We start from the raw sequence: 16,530 nt of genomic DNA, 5'->3' as shown, positions 1-16,530 counted from the left end.
GACTGTTTCACTATCACACCTTTCAGACTTCCCATGATCAATATTTCTAATAACTTCAGCAGCAATGAAAATGCATTTTGGAGGCTGACCAGTGCTATTTAAAAAATAACAGTACTGCTTTTGGTCTCTTTCCACCTAAATGGTATAAACCCTCATTAACAAAGGTTTTGACAGCCCATGTATCTGCAGAAAGCCCTCCTGAATCTTTCTCCCCTTTGCAATATTGAACAGAGCAAGCTCTGTGCCAAGTACCAGATCATGAAAACTCCTGCTAACTTCATTTCTTTCAGAATTCAACCATTCAAAAAAAAAATCACTGTTTTTCAGCTCTTAAGAGGTCTTCAATTCTCTCTGCAATAACAGATTGTCATTACTTTACAGTTTCAGAAAGACAAAATGTTGAATAGGAAGAAACAAAAGATCAGGCTGATAACAGGCAAAATTCTGAGCTCAGGTTATTATTTTTTTAAGTAGATTTATGATCTCTATATAGATCATAATATATATTTACTATGCTTATATTATAATATATATGTATATATATTAGTGTATATATATACTAATATATACATACAGATATGATTTATAGAAATCAGTTAATTTCTACTCTAATCTCATTTTTTTCCAGCTTCTCTACTTCATAAATCACTTTTTTACCAAACCCCTTTCATCACTATTTTCTGAACTATCGTCTCTGATGTTCATTACTGCCTATTATAATCTGTCCGGAACATTTCTATGAAACATATATCCCACATGTCCCAAATAGTGGGACAGATACTGTCAAATACCTTTCCTTCTTTTAGTACATTGCATGTGGTTGAAGAGAGGCTAAAAAAAGATTGAAAAGATACAAGTGAAGAGAGAGGGGAAGGAGAAGGAAATAAAGATGTTTGCAGACTTGCTCTCTCATTCAATTTAAATAGCAAAAAGGGAAAGAAAAGTAAAAATAAAATTAGAAAGAATAAATACCACTTATTAGGCTGCTGCTTCTGAAATAGCATGTCTTCATAGACATTTCAGAAGTGGCTGCCAGCCAAGTATTTTTAAGCAATTTCAAAGAAATAAGGTATGAAAACAGATGTTAAAAATTAAGCTGGAAATTAGAACTGATGTCTAATGTCATTGTAGGTCTGGAAAGCAAGAGAAGCTATGGTTTCAGCCATGATTCTTCGCTGATACACATGTATGGGAGCCTCACCAGAGGCTGTCCGTTCTGCTTCAAACTCCATGGCCGCAGTTGGAAACACAAATGCGGTTGGTACAGAATTTCCACGTTAGCTGTTCTAACATCCCATCCAGAAAAAAAGCAGCACGTAGCATGTACATAAAAGCTGCATTTTTAATTCTGTGCAATATACAGTCAGCCCATGTGTAATACAATTTAACACGTAGTTTTAGAGGAGTATCTTGCAAGACAACAGTTTGAAGTATTTGTTCAATGAAATGTCATTCCTAAAACAGTCCTGTTTTTTGGACACTCATGTCAGACCATTCTTTCACAGCAAGAGGTAGCATGAGAGTTTCAAGAACATACGTTTTTTGCTGAGCCTTTTGCATAAAATCAAGTCTGTATTGGAAAAAAAATACAGCTTTCCCCCCCTCCTCCCAATTCTTAACAGCTTTCTTTTTTTATTATTCCTTAAAAACGTTCCTCAGCACACACTGAAAGCCTATGTTGTTCACACTCTGACCAGCATTACCATGCAGGGTTTATAAGTATATCTCAGAGAGGCACATTTCTAGGGAGTTTAACAGATACTGTATTATAATAATACAAATCAGCAAGACTAGTGGCTTTAAAAAAGTATTCTTGTTAGCAGTATGCTGTGTGAACATCACTTTTATCAAAATCACGTGCCAACTTGCCCTACAAATAAATCGCAACCTCATAAAATTGTCAAAATGGTATCCCTTAGGAACAACAGAAGTTTGATTCACATGCACTTTCTGCATTGTAAAATATTTCATATTTTGTTTTTCCTATGTAAAGCATAATAGGCTACATAATTTGATTTATACTTTGGGGATCCAGTACATCTATTAACTATGTAAAAGACAGCGCAGCAAATATTTCACGGTTTACGCTCCAAGTTTCAAACATTCCCGATACTGAAATAATGAACGAGTGCAGCCAAGAAAGCACTGGGAGGTGGGGGGAACAAAACCCCAACAACAAAAAGAATTGTCTGCTGACTATTGCCAGCTTAAATCATTATAGGGTAAAGCAGGAGCCAGACTGGGGAAACATTAAGAGCTGAGATACCCCCAAAAAATTGTCTTCCCAATGAAGTAGCAACGTTGTAGTATCGGGGTGGGGAAATATTTTCATTTGTGCCTATACCATCATTTACACTGAAATTACTATTCCTATGTGAACTGAGAAACATTATGTTATTATGACTAAAACATAACTGATTCGAAATATGAAGAGGAAATAATGCTAGACAGATTGTTACTATGAATGTAAGCCTTGCCTCAGTTTGCAAATTGTCATTTCCAAAATTAGTAATCATACATGCAAGTTAGTAGTAACTTTTCAAAAAAAATTTCCCACAAATCCTTTTTAAAAAGTCACATCAGAAGAGTCTGTCACATGCACTAAACCCCCCTGACATTATGTGCACACTGATATAGGAAAAATGACACTGACAGCACTCTGTGCACATGAGTTAAACCTGTAGTTTTGAACAATTCTTTCCTTTTTTCAGATGATGAAAACACATATTTTCTGGATTTTAACAGTAAATAAATTGTTCCAAGTAGTGGAAACAACTGCTATAATACACATATTAAAACTTTAAGATCGGAAATATCAGCTCTTCAGTACGCCCAAGTTCTACTAATATAGCAAAAAAAGCCTGTGCATGTGAACAGTAAACTCCCAGGTCCCCAAACAATAGTATTGCCCCCCCGGCTATAAAAATGACAAACTACATCCACAGTTACAGTACACCCAAACTCTGTAACAGATTAGATTTAAAATTGAGCAATGCACCAAGGCAGCTATTAGTCTTTCAGCTCAAGTGTCAACTTCAAACAAATTAATGACTGAGCAGTCTCAACCAAATGGTGTCCTGACAATTACAAACTGCATTTCTAAATCCATATTCCAGCACAATATTCCTGAGTTAGTTTTCTGAACTGTAGTGATTTACTTGAGTAAAAATATACTGCCGTATGTGGTTCTGAAATATTCTCCAAGCTATCACATCCATTTCACCATCCAATTCTTTAATGAAAGACACTGGAGATGAAAGAAAAGGAGATCAGAGCAGGAATTTGATATACAAGAGCTGCAAGTTACATCACACATGCAACCCTTGTCAAATTCCTTCCACTATAACCATCTACATATAATCTATAGCTAAGATGAAACTGAATATTGACCAAGAACCAGCATGATATGAACCATATCTCAGCTTGAATCTACAAAGGAACTGGCCAAGAGCTGAGATTTTTGCACGCTATCATCCATTTTCAGCACACACTTTTGGAATTATAGAAGACAAGTAAGGAGAGTGTAACAACTAATTGTATGGCCCTTCCTTTTCCCTTAGAGCTTTATTTTTTTTCTCTTCAAAGCTTTATAGATTGATTGTAAAGCCATGCTGTAAATCAAAAGAAAGCCACTACTCATTACCTAGTTAGATTTTCTTGGGCTCTTACTCTGCTGTTTGATCTCAAGGCCACTGGCAATGTCTACAAGCGCACTACCTGTCATGGCAGCTGATAGACATTTTTTTCCCAGATCCCTTTTCATCAGCTTGATGAATTTCCACCTGCTTCCAGTTCTAAAGAGAACCATCAAAATAAATGATTCATGGATTCAAAATACTTGTTCAGGTTGAAAAAAAAAGAAAAACATACGTAAAATCAGCTAGGAGTGACTCAGAGTTAAAGAAAATGAAGCACATGGTCTACTGGTGTAGACCAACACGCCCAGCTGTGATTGCCTACGCTCTAACAGAAAAATAAAGGAAGTAAAGCTTTTTTTTTTCTTCTTTTCAGAAAATTAAAACTACTTTTCCCACTGTAAAAGTTCTCTCCCAGCAAGGAAAAATACATAAAAAGACCCATGCTTCCTGCTCATCCCTATCAGCTCCTAAATTGCTTCCTGATGCGTGAAAGATGGCATGGAAAGATGTATTTTCTGGGTCTTTTCAATCTCTGAAATACCAGGAAAGACCGAGCCTCTCTCTTCTTTCCAGTGTTGCTGGAGGGCACTGCTCAAACAATCTGCTTCTCTTTTCCAGTCCTTCAGCAGGCTGTTAACAGCACTCAGTCCTTCATCTCAGGTTCTTTCTGGATAAAGGCAAATACCTTGAGCCAAGTTTCCATGTTTCCAAGTTTCTCAAAGGCAGCTTTGAGAAGCCCTGTGCCTCGTTTTACTACAAACCATGCACATAGCTATGAATGACAGCCCAGCCCAGTGCTGCACAAACCCCAGCAGCTGTGGCTTGGGCTGGGCAGCAGCAGCCCTGGCTGGATGCAAGGGACGGTACCTGTATGAGCCTGAGCACATCCCTGGGGTCCCTGTGCTGTGAGGGGCACTGGATGCTGGCAGAGAGCCAACTAGCAGGTGTGGAAGCAGTGAAGGAAGATGAATGACACCTTGTAATCGTCTGGCATTTATCTCGAGTGACAATGGTGACAGCCGTGATTTGCCATGACTGTAGCTGTAATTGGAAGCCTGGAGCCCCACACCCTGTTCAGGTCTTGAGGATCAGTGCAAGGTCACCAGTGGACTGTCAAGGTGAAACTGGTGCAGAGCACTGCTGGCATGGAGGAGCAGGACCCCGTACTTGAACTGAGCCCATCAGCACCCTACACCTCCCCAATCACCCCACTGACCATGGCCAAGCAACCTAGCACAGGAACCTTTGCCCCACACATTCAAAAATGAAATATCTGAATAGTCTTGACCTTCACATGCTTATACCCATTGTTTTTTTCCAACCTTTGGTTAAAGAACCAAAGCAGTGGCAAAAGCCACAACCCTACCCTTCCTCTCTGTGTCACCTCACCAAACAGGAGGGGAAAGTGGAGCAAGATAAAATGTATAGACTGAACCTTGAAGGAACGAATACATCGGGCAAACAGCAAAGTAATGTAGCTAAAATGAGCACACAGGGACCGTCCCCACAGATGAAGGTACAGCCAGGATGCCTGCAGAGAAGCAGTATGTTTTGTGTATAGCAAGTGGGATATCCTGCAGGAGGTTAACAAAGCTCCACATAAGATGTGGCCCCCTCACCTGTGCTCCACAACATGGTATATAATCTCAGGGCAGTGCATTTCACCATAGTATTTTGGAATAAGCTTTGCAATGTTTGTCACAATATTCTGGAATAAAGTTTTGAACTGCTCAAAAGCCTCACAAAATCTGCTGAAATTACTGCTTCATGCAATTACCCACACTAAGTACAACCAAACCAAAACCTAACATAACTTTCCTGCAAAAAAATTTTACTCTTAAGTTCTACATAATATCTAAAAGATATCACTTGTATCTGCCCACACAAACGAATCTGCATCCCTTAGCATGAGGCCCAACAGAAAAACTTACTCATTTTTACTTGCAAGGTCCTCTCTTCATTTGTCAAAAAGAGAAGCCCTCCGCTTGCTGTTGCCTGAGACTGTTTTCAGCATCATCAACATTTTAAATTTTAAAAAGTACCAAACAATGGATAAATACACATCACTGTGGGGAAAAAAAAAAAAGTACAAATGAAGGCGACCCTTGCTGTCCTAGGGTTGGTATATTTGGGACCGATTTGTCTTTATGCCTCAGTATTATGGTATATGCAGTATATGGCGAGTGAAAGGTGCTTCTGCTCATCTCAGACTTGAACTTCACAGACAGGTAGCATAACATCCCTCATAGCATCCCACAACTACTTTCACTTTGCAAAAGCCTTTGAAAACATGATGCAATTTCTATCCATTTCATCAGTTTTTATCACAGTTAATGACAAAAATGTACTTGGAAGCAAAGAAGGTACGTGAGAAAACAGAGAGGGATGGGGGAGGAAATCTGCTGGGCTTGGATTTGCTATTTTAAGTAATAGAAAAATATTATTTTAATTTCTGCTAGGAACAATGCACATGCTTTGCTTGGTAAGACTTAAACAAACAAACACCAGAATTAAGGAAGTGAAAGTGCACACACTGCATCTCTTCAAAAGGAAGCAGATTCCCCTGAAGGCAAGCGTCAGCTCCTGCTACCCACTGCTTTCCACAGACCAATGGCTGGAAGACGAACATACTGCTCTTGTTCACCAAAACATTTCACTCATGCATACTGAATATCGGATGCTAAGCCATGTTCCTAAGCAACCTCGCACTCACTCCACATCCTCTCCCTTCTGCAAACAGTACACAAGTTTTAATCATCAATTCACATTGCACCCAATTTTCCCATCACCAGAGGCTTGGGCACAGCACTGCATTAAGCAGCATCAGGCAGCTTCAGCCCCTGCTTCATCTTCACCAAGGCATGCAGCCTATAACTAAGAGAGCATTGTTACCTTTGAGTTGTTTATTAAGACAAGTTTTCTAAAAAATCCTGGCTTAAACAATAAAATGCTTACAAATACAAGCTAAAAATTTATATTCTTGCCAGCAGGTATGGAAACATCCTTTTAGAGGTACTGAGGGTTAAACTTTTATCTGACATTTATAATATTCAGTGCTGGAAAAAAAATCTCTGCAAAGTATAATTGCTCCCACAGGGACCAATCCGTGGGTCACAGTTTTTTGCACTTGATGGCAACAGAGCCTTGAATGAGATCTTCTATAAAACCTAGACTTAAGCTTGCAGCATAATCACAATGTTTGCCCTAGCTCTAGAAGCTGAACAAAAGCACCACTTCTTCAGTGTAATTATTCCACATATGTTCCAAAAACCCATGGGGAAATTTTATTATTCAGAAGAATAAATAGGGTAAAAATAAATGGTTTTTAATTTTAGCCAATTTTTACACTCCTTATGAATTTTCATTTTTCTTATGCAAGTTTAAGTCCATGGGAGAAAGGATTTGCCTTGAAGAAATAATTAAACTTTCATCTTCAGTTATGCTTCTTAGCAAATACACAGCCACCCACATAGCATGTAACACAAAAGTGCTATTCAGTGACACAGAATGCCAACATAATCACCAACATTTCATAATCTTCCTTTCAGTTTCAAATTGAGTATTTGAAGTTTGAACTTCTGTTCAACACCACAGAGTAAGCAGAAGCGCAATAAGGGCTTAGGTTAGAAGGAGGTTGGAAGTCCCAATATAGAGCTTAATTTGCCATCAATACTTTTTTGAATACTTGAACTACTCTTAGAGAACAATGCAGCAATTTGTCATATGGGATATGTAAACCTTCTACCTTAAGGCTAATAAAAGATTACGACACGCAGTTTATGATGACAATGTCTGAACCAGATTTAGTCAGCTGCAGAAGTCAGTATTTTTCTGGGAAGGGAAGCTGAGGAAGCAGAACTCCATCTGGTTCAGGAAGACACAGGCACATGACACCTCCAGTTCCTGGGAACATTGCAACCCTCCTTTCTTAATGCAGGGGCCAAACAAATGACCACACAGGTGCTCTGTAGGCAGGTCACAAAATCTGCACATCCCCAAGCACATCCACAACCAAGCTGCACCCTATTCACAGGGTCCTGCTGATCCATTCACCGGCCTCAAGCCACACACCACCCCTGCAAGCATGGCCCCAGAGCTCAGGCTGTTTTCCAGCACCTGAGCTGGCTGAAGAGAAGACCACACACCACCAGTGGAAATCAGAGGTTAATGCAGACCAATGGGCTGAAGTGTAAGAACAGATTAATCTCGATGTTTATTCTAAACTGCACTGGGACCCTGGGAACAGCAGTTCAACAATCTGCTTAATCTAGCGCCAAGGGCCTATCACAGGTGGTAAAATCACTATTACTGATCTTGAGTGCTAGAACCAATATGAAAATGAAACACAAAGCAATACAGAAAACCACCAGAAAGAAGTTACAACACCCATTCAGGAACCCTTTAAAGTAACAGAGACCTCCTTGCCTCACCAGTCCCAAATAACCAACAAGATCACCTGACAAATTCTAGATCCCCTAGGAAGGTCTGATGGACAAAAGACTCTTGAATCTGCAACAACAACAACAGAACCAGAGTTGGCCAGGACTTTCCTCAGTTAAATGGCTTATTGTCACACAAGACCAACTTCCTTCTCACAAACACAGAATTTCTGATGAAAACCAGGTGACTCCTCAACACCAGTATCTCTGAAGTCTCCCCAAATCTTACAGGATTGGGAAACCAACTCCTGAATGCTGTTGCCATTTCCAACCCAAACACCACATTAGTCACAGACATGTTGTTGTTCTCCTCCTTCAAACACACAATAATAAATAAATAAAAAAATCATCCTGGAGAGCTGACCCAATCTAATGCATTACACCCAGTGTCAAACCTTCCATTACAGAGCAAATCTAGAGATTAGACAGGCAAAAGGCTACTAATGAATCACATCTAACAACCTAAACTTCACACAATCCTAACAATTACAACTTACATGGATACTTTGCACCCAAACAACTTCACACAATTTACACAAATCACCTGCTAACCAGACTTAAGAACGCCTGCTCACCTCTGCCATTTGGTGCTGACCAAGAGGACGTAGCAGGTTCATTCTGAAATAAGAGCAAGCAGAAATCCAGTCTAACATTCCTGAAAGAGACGACATTTTACAGGAGGATTGTACCAAATGAGAAGTGATGGTAGCTGTACCTTACACTAACGGATTAACTTGTGGAGTCTTCAAATATTACTTATCTCATTGGTTCTTTTAAATATACAGTTTTCAGTAGATGAATCAGAAGACACAAAGTCACCTGTCAGCAAAGCTCTTCGTATCTCTCACTTCCCAAGACCGCCTCAAGGCTCAATTTGCTTTCAGCAGAAACATCACCTATACTGTCTAATACGATTCAGGTTCCTCCCCAATTCTAACTTTCCCTTAAGAGTTCATTTTCCATCACTTCTGCCTGGCAATTCAACTTTATTCTGCCCTGCTGTATGACTCAACCTTAGTTACACATGCCGTCTTCAGTGCTGCTAGGACAGCAGAAAGGCAGCAGCTAGACATGAAGACTTCAACACTAAGCAAACTCCAGTACTCTTGCATCTCTCACTACAGGCAACCACCCCACCCGCAGCTTTTCCCTTTGCTGCCTTCATTGACTTCCCATACATAGATTTTTTAAATTAGTGTTTGTTATCTCAGACCTTAATAAGCATCAAGTGACCTAGGCCTTCCAAATCTGAAGAAGACTTAACACCCCATAACCAAGACTTGGGTCAAAAAAAAGTACAACACTTGAGAGCAACACAACATTCTGCAAATCAGACCAAGCTCATCTGCACACAGAACCAAACTAAAAATGACTATCACATATCATCCTGTAATTATAATCCTGACCTTGCTTTTTTCAATACTGCTGATAACTGGTATGCTAAAAAAACTACCATCTGTCAAAACAGTACACAGTTCTGTAAAGTTCTTCCTCTAGAAGGATGGTGCAACAACAGAAAACCAAACAAAAACCAAACATACAAAAAAAGAACCATCAGGATAGAAGTTAGAAACGCTGCTTAATAAGCTGGAAGGCGGCACTTGCACGCTATGGTGATGAGGTTGCTCTAAGAACCAATCTGGAAGAGTTTATGCAGAGGGCATGCCAGCAGCAAGGAAGAGAATCTGCTCATTTTCTTTTCATCTGTGTGAAATGGTTTTGATGTTCAGAAGGTCAGTGTGTGACACAATGTTATTAATGGGCATTCTTGGTATTCTACCCATTTCCTTCAAGTTGGGCTTCTAGTCTCTGAGCATGATCACGTAGCAATTCTGGTTATCAAAAGATGAGGGCCAACAAACACAAAATTCTGATCTCTCTGCTTTGACAATAATTAGCAAAAATTATTAAGCTAAAGCTCACAATGCAGACAAAGCCTCACATATGGTAGAATCTTTATTTTGTCTGAACAAGCATGAACAAAATTCACAGCAAATAATGATCAGTTCAGCCTGCTTTTGAGTTCCATTTCATATATCTCCAATCTTAGCTTGTCATTAGTAATGCTAATTAGTTCACTATCTCAATGCCACACTAGATTCAGTAAAAACCGAGATCATTGCTAATTTGAGAAGAAAGCTTGCTCTTTCCTTAATATAAATAATAGTGACTACACCCATAGAAATTAATACTGCTTGTAATTTTCAGATTCAAAATTTAAATAAAAATTGCAACTACCTTTTGATTTCCAAAAAGGAAATAAAAGGGTAATTATTATGAATTATCACACTACTAACTATATTAACAACCCTGTAAGGACATACGACGACATTGCACTTAGAGTTGGGTTATATCTGCTATACAAGCAAGCCAAGTTCTGTACGCATGCACGTTGCACACACACTTTCACAGCTCTCTCAAGGGAACTATTTTCTAGTGCAAGCATGGTAACCGGTATCTGTGGGCTGACAGCGGGTTCTATTTTAAAGCTCTCACACAGTGGATTCCACAATTTTTTGTAGAAGATAAAACCCAATTATGTGGAACTTCAATCACAAGTCACAAAAGAGACCTGTGCAATTAAACAGCACTCTTCTACACAATGAGCTAATTAAAGTGACATCCAGGAGGCGAACCAAGCTGTCCTCTACTGAAAAAGAGAACATATGAGCTTGCCACAGGACCTCCAGCAAAGAGAAAATGCTGAAAGTTTACTAGGAATATACTGGGATGGCTCTGCTCCCTCCCAGCAGTTAATGGAGTCCACCACCAACCGCAATGACCAAACAGACACGCAGTTCAAGCAAATTTGGTCTCAGAGGTTCCAGTGCCCCCACACTCCCCTCCCCAGCAGGTTTCTGCCCCCCAGCATTTCTCCTCTCAGCTGGGGAGAGCAGGGTGACTGGAAACAGGTACTTGTGTGCTAGGGCTGGGGCAGCTGGAACCTCTCGAAGTGGATTTACCACAGAGAAGCACTTCTAGAGCAGATGAGTTGCTGAAACAGGAGGTGTCCATGTTCAGGAGGTAATCCTCACCCCCACTTCTGCTGAGCCGAGTCGTGTACATATACATTTATGCCTCTGTGTCACAAAAGAGGAATAATGCTCAGGGGTTTTATAATCCAATTTTTAAATTCAGGTTTATTTTAAGACTATTTACAACCTTAATTCAGCTGGGTTTGGAAATCAGCAGAGACAACCTAATTCAAAACATCAAAGGACCAGCTGTACCTAGGCTGCAGGAAGCATCTCTCTGAATCCAGTTGCTCTTCCCAGCACAGATATTGCATCTGACTTCCCTCTGGGCACTGGACACTTGAGAGCTGCTCAGCCTAAACAATTAGCAGCTACCCGACATGCTGTCAGAACCGCGCTGAGCTGCCTACCTGGCCCTGGATTGCTATAGGTCATTTTGTACCACTGTTTTTAGGAAGTTCTGGGTGACCCCAAGCTGCTGTCTGCCACCAGCTGCTCCACCGGCACAAAACCACTCACAAAGCCCCACCAGCTTCCCCACCAGCCCCAGTACGATCCCTATTGAACAGAAGCTCCTGGGCTGCTGTGCAGTGCAGACATTGTGCTAAAAACAAATTGCCGATTCATTTCTTCCTTTGACCATTCTACTGGAACTAGATATAAAGGCAAATAATTAATACTGGGTACAGGATTGTTTTAGTACCAAAACATCGCCCACACAGCAGGCAGGCACGTACACCACTCCTACCACACAGGTGTGCAGAAACAAAGGAAAAACAAGTGGATTTATTTATTTATTTATGTGGAGAAAGCCTACCTTCCTCCTCACTTTCAGATGTTTTTCATGTATTTTAAAGTTTTAAATCCAGCCTTTTAACAGCAGTGACCTACATTTAAAAACCTATCACCTCTAATTGTGAACAAGGTGGTCAAGCCATTTTCAGGCTATGCAATGCTAACAACTGATTAAAAAAAAAATCAAAGGAAAAGAAAATCACATTTCAGTAACTGAGCAGACTGACATGCTGCTTGAGATTAATGGAGTGCTGGTCTTGTGTTTAATAAAAAATAAATACTGTACACAAATACCAGTGAGGGTCATGGCACAATTCAACACCATTCCATGTCAAAAAGCAACGGTGAAGAATTCACCAGTGTATTTTTGTCAGCTGCAATGGGCATTGCAGCTTGTTTAGTATCCACACACACTTACTTACAGAGGCTATGCTCAAGCTGAAATTCTAAATACAAAAACTGGATCATAAAAAAAAATAGCAATATTTTAAAAGATTTTTAAGCAAATAGCTGCAATAGTCAGCAACTTTCTCAAGAACATTCAAAGCGCAAAATCTATCACGAGATGGGAAGTGGCAAATCCTGATTAGCTAAAATAATCAGCATTTCACTAAAAGGAAAGACCCAAATGAAAATAAAATTATTCTGGCTATTTTCTCTTTTCTAGTGAAATAACATGGATGTTTTATTTTCAGTTTGTTCCACTGGAGCAGAGGAAAGAGAGATAAATGAAAGATGAGAGCCATAATCCATGAGAGCACTCTCAGACTTCCACAGATAGTGAAATTTAACATTGACAGGTATGACAGCAACTCAACTCAAACTCTTAAGCTCTGCTTTGGACTCAGCGACAGCACTAAAAAGAATAGGGATAAAGAACTCCTATCAGCCTCAGCTAGTAAGAGAGGCAAGGTGTAAAAATAGCCTGCAAGCATTGTAAACCAAGAAGGGAAAAGCTCTGCAACTGCCTTCTTGCCATTTTATTCTTTAAATTGTTGCTGTTACAGCAGAATTTTAACTACAAAATCCCCACAATTATTTGTATGGTTGTACTGACCTAAAAGATACACTGCACTACATACAGAGGGGACATCTGTACAGCTGTGCAACAAGCTCCTGATCTGGTTGGCACATACTCTAAATAAACTCCCAACTCCAACTTCCCCTCCTATAACCGCAGCTGGAGAGCCAGTGTCACACCCAGGAACACCTCCAGCTGACCGGTGGTAACCCGCTAATGAGAGATCACATGGAACTTACATTGCCCTCCATCACTTACACCAGCCTTCGCACTGAAACATTTAAAAGTCACAAGAAGGAGATGCAGGCAAACCTTACAGAGAGGAAAGCAGACAGGCAGAGATGAAGTGGTTTCCCCTAGCAAGCTGATCAGAAAACCCAGGAGTGCCTAAGCAGTGCCAAGAGCTATGCGATTGTGCATCCACTGAGCAGATATGGTCAGATTCTTCTTTGCTGCTTTTACTGATCGAAACAACATGCAAAGTACTGCTACCCACCTCTGACACCACACATCACCCTACCTGCCCTTTACACTACTTAACTGCTTCCTTGTTTCAAAAGAGCCCACTCTATGGGGCCAGGATTCAAGTTTTGGATCCTAGGTACTGGAATCATAGTTATTTGCACAGTAACACTAAGATGCTCCTGTGTTCAGCAGCTGCAGAGGGTTCAGAGATAGTCAAATAATCTAGGGACAAGGGAATGAGCATTTAGGCCTGGCTTACTGCTGCCCAGCATCATCAAGGCAATGACAACTACATTATCATTTAATGAACTCTGGACTGTGCACACGCTCCTATCACAGGGCCTTCACTGCTATTAAGAACAGGATAAAACACACAAAAACATGCAATGCACACAATAGCTACACATCCAATACTCTTTATGTAGAACGTTACTCCTCTGTTGCTGTAGTATGCACTTCCACGTCATTCCCCAATCAAATCAACAATTACAAGTAGCCACCCTGACCTTAGAATTGCTCTCTTCATAAAAAAGGGAACAAATGAGAAAATGCACAAAAGACTCACAACTTTGGTATGTACTAGGCAACACTCTAGAAACTGATAAACGATGCTCTAGTGAAGGTATCTCCAGTGCTTTGAGCATCCTGAAATAGATGACTGTAGGTCCTAATTAGTACTTTCAGTGTATATGCATGTATCTAAATAGACTCAAAATATTTCTTTTTATATATACACACTTAAACCAACTTAGCTGAAATCAGGTTTTCTTAAACATACTTCTCCAGCTGCAGTGATTTTTATCATTTTTCTGTATTTTAACAATATATTTGCTACAGAGCAGTTTCATAATTAAAAGCCTTTAATTAAAAGAAGATTAATTAAACATGAGATAGGCACAAATACTAAACAAACTGCTTCAGAGAAAATTCAGAATCTGACCTACCAAAATAACTTTATATGCAATTACACATGCTGTGAATTACTGTTTGTAGATAATTGCCTTGGCTGTCTCCTTAAAGTCAACCGACCACATATTGAAGTTAAATAACATCAAACCAAAAAAAGAAGTCAGCGCTGACTGGACTTGCAGTTAAATGCATTCGATTTTTATATATCTCAGCATTAATACATTACTGTTTCAAATTCATTTACCAGTAGACCTTAATCATAAAGAATAGTTCCAGCATATTTCTGAAGCTAGCTTTTCAACCCCCAAAAGAAAAGATACTACCTTATCTAGAGAGTTCTCCATAACTTAATTTCTTTCAAATTACTTCTCAGAGAATAATTCCAATACTATAAATATAACTAGCTTTATATTTTGTTGACTCTTAGATATATGTCCTTGAATATTTTACCATGATCTTGCTGTATGATACAGTAGAAGTGAAATGACTCATTTTTTTGTAGGAAGACTGCTTAACCGAATGAACAAAGAAAAGGCAACACTTAGGTCCTACATGTAGTAATGGAAAATTTTAATTGCTTTTGGGATCTCTGACACTATTCTTCCCAGAAGACAGGGTCGGACCACCTTTGTACCCAAACCCACATATATTATACGCCACAATGTCAAAGAATGAAGCAATACAAAAAGGGTCTTATTGGCCACATTTCAAGAGATATTTATGTTAATTTCAAAAATTCACAATTTCATAGCCATCAATAGGAACTGCAAAAGCACCTGGGGAAGAGGGTCACAAATTCAGAAAGCTTTCACAAAGTGGAAGCTCTAGAAACATCAGAAAATTAAAAACTTCATTAACTTCTAATTGATCTCTTAAATACAAATGTGAATACTTTTGACAATTCTATACAGACTAAGAATTTTGGTTCTCTGCATCCTTAGATTTCACAGGTACCAAAGCTGCCGAATGCAAGCTATCTAGCATGTTGACAAGAAAAAAATAATAAAATAAATATTTCATTGGAATAGAAGAGTTTTTAAAATTGTCTATTTTGGGATGTTACCTATTTTAGATCTTTGAAAGTTCCCTCTTTAGACTACGTTAATGGTTTTATCTGCATACAGAGTAGAGACTTCCTAGACTGTTTCCTAACTTCATTTATAAACATTTCAACTATGTATTTCTTGCCAAGAAGGTATGGAAATGACAGGTTTACATTTTTGAGACCCTTTTCCCTTAAGCAATAAGGGAACAGAAACCGGGGCAGGGATGAATTCTACCAGCAACAGAAACAGAAGCTTTAATTACAGTCTCCAAGGCAGACACTACAGAGGTAGTCTGCCAAGACCTCTTTCATTAGTGAAATAACCTCAAACTCTTTCAAGAAGTATAATCTACCAAGACATATGGAAGAACAGAAGGCAATTTTAAATAGGTTTCATAGTAAGTTGCCTAATTTATTTATTTTTTCAACTCAACACCACAAATTTTAAAAATGTTGATGTGTATGGAAGAAGCTAGCTAGAGAAGAATGAAAGTTCTAGAGTGAAAATGCAATACACCTCACAGATTTTACAGAAGAGTGCATATGTATGCATTTGTTGCATGACATTTGAACCAAACCGCCAGGGCCGTAACATTTAAAAGCACTTGAGAACAAACTCTGCTCTACGGAAATTTTTGATTACTATTGACTTTGAGCCAAAATTTCACTATCAGCATGTACAGCATGAGCAATGAGTAAAATAAACACAAACACATGGTTCATTAATAAAGTTAATGGGGGGAACGTACACGTTTCCCCGCCCCGCCCCCCCCCGTTACCTAGTGGCATATGTAATTTGAAGCACAATAGCTGCAATCTGAAGCATCTTCAAATTATAGGCATGAGTCTATAGCAACTGTAGAAATCTAAACTGCTTAAATGTAACATTAGTCTTCCCATATTGCATATGTTCTAAGGCCATTATTTGTTTCTGGAGCCCCCCTGAAATCCTGATGACAAATACTGAGGTCACTTTATTTTCCCTTCACTGGGCACCAAATTAGCCTGCTTACTAATGTTTGAAAAATTACTGTCAGGAAACAAGAGTAACTGAGATATGACTGCTATTTTCTATTTCTTCATTATGCAAATATTTTGAAAATTGAAAATACTGTATGTGAGCTAAAAATAAATGGACTTGGTGATCAAAACCATGCTTTGTAAGATAAGCTGCTTGATGATCTAATGTAAATATTGATTTAAAAGAGGCAGCAATGTTTTCCTTGTATCTAGACACATCACT

The 16,530-nt window shown here is 39.2% G+C and overlaps 1 protein-coding gene across 1 annotated transcript in view; it reads right to left on the bottom strand.

Annotated features, from left to right (window-relative positions):
* The window catches only part of PEPD (peptidase D), a 141,161-nt gene that overhangs the window by 82,350 nt on the left and 42,281 nt on the right, over positions 1-16,530 (bottom strand). The gene's annotated exons all lie outside the window — the stretch shown is intronic.

The sequence above is a fragment of the Falco naumanni genome, chromosome 15, assembly GCF_017639655.2.
Source record: "Falco naumanni isolate bFalNau1 chromosome 15, bFalNau1.pat, whole genome shotgun sequence".
NCBI lineage: Eukaryota > Metazoa > Chordata > Aves > Falconiformes > Falconidae > Falco > Falco naumanni.
Note: the sequence above shows the minus strand (reverse complement) of the source record. Positions and strands in the feature narration are given on the sequence as shown.